Source organism: Athene cunicularia, assembly GCF_003259725.1.
Source record: "Athene cunicularia isolate RWA chromosome 9 unlocalized genomic scaffold, athCun1 chr9_part1, whole genome shotgun sequence".
NCBI classification, from domain to species: domain Eukaryota; kingdom Metazoa; phylum Chordata; class Aves; order Strigiformes; family Strigidae; genus Athene; species Athene cunicularia.
In genome coordinates, this window is record NW_020799110.1 from 19,952,001 (window position 1) to 19,953,420 (window position 1,420).

The following is a 1,420-nucleotide window of genomic DNA, read 5'->3' on the forward strand; positions in this document are numbered from 1 at the left end:
ATCTGTCTGCAGCACCAGCTTGCCAAGTCTGGATTCTTCTTCCCTGTTCCCGACAAATTACTGAGCAGGCAGCAAGAGCATATTAACTGGTAGGCTAAAGCAGAACCCAGAGCAAGTCTCTGGGTTTTCTAGCTAACTTTGGGGAATTTTTATTTCACAACTTTCTTAGCTCCGTGTGATACTTTGTCCCCCATTCAGCTCCAGAAATTTGGAATTTGAAAGATTATAAACAATGTGTCAGGTTTTACCCACACCCTTTTATGCAGGACTTTCACAGGATGGTGAGAAAACACCCAGCATTGTTGGGTCAGTGAAAACTCCGTACAAGGAGAAATCCCTTCTCTGTACCCATGACACCAGCTATGAAGCTGCTTGATGCTGGGAACAAGACCACCTAAAGCCCATCCTGCTGCCTCTGGTCATCAGTGTTACACACAGGTCATCCCTCACCCAACATGAAGAGCACTTTCAGACACACCTGGAGGCATCGACACCCCACAGCTCCCACCAGTAAGCCAGCAGAGCAGAGGCAGACCGGCTCTTCTGCAGGTGCCCACAGGTGCAAATAGGGTCTCTTATTTGCTCCAAAGCCTCATATTCTTCATGTAGGTGAAGCTCTGTGCAATGTGACCAAGATGAACTGCAGCACCCAAGAGGAGCACAAGGAGACTGGTTGAGTACATCCATAGATTGATGCAATCCCCTGAAGTTCAACTGCAAGATGACTGAATTGCATAATTAAGCGTAGTTATTGCCGAAAATTCTTTGCAATTATGTTTACTTTGGCTAGCTGATGACAACAACTTTTCTCCATCTGTTAGAATCATCTCCATGATTCTAAAAAATACTTTAATTTTAAAAAGGCCTGGAAGGAATCCCTGAACCTTCTATAGACATGAAGACAAGGAATAAGGTGACAATGGAGAATAACCACCTGAAAAACAGGCCATTTGCTTACTGGTGCCATAAGTCAGCTTTCTCAAGCTGAACCCCATAGAAACTATATTTTTGTCTGAAAACAAGACCTAGAAAATTGAAAATTTGAGCCTTTTAGTCTTGTGTTTCAACATTACTTTTGTTGCAAATTATATTGTAAAACCATTGATCATGGCAAAAATACTTGTTTAATTTGAAATAATTTAATTTTTAGAGTGAAGGTTACTAGCTATTTTTTGTTTTGAGGTTTCTTTCTTCCTTTGAGATCAACTTTTTCCCCCCCAAACTTAACAGAATTTCCCCTGAAATTTAACTTACAGATATCTTCCACTTTCAGTCACTTGTTCACCTTCTTTGAATCAATCCCAACCTAGGCTATTATATTTAAGAATAATCATCACGCTGTTGCTCCCACCTTCTATTTTCCCCCTTTGGAAGACATTCAGACTGATAAAGCAGAGCAACAGCCAGGCACTCCAGTGAT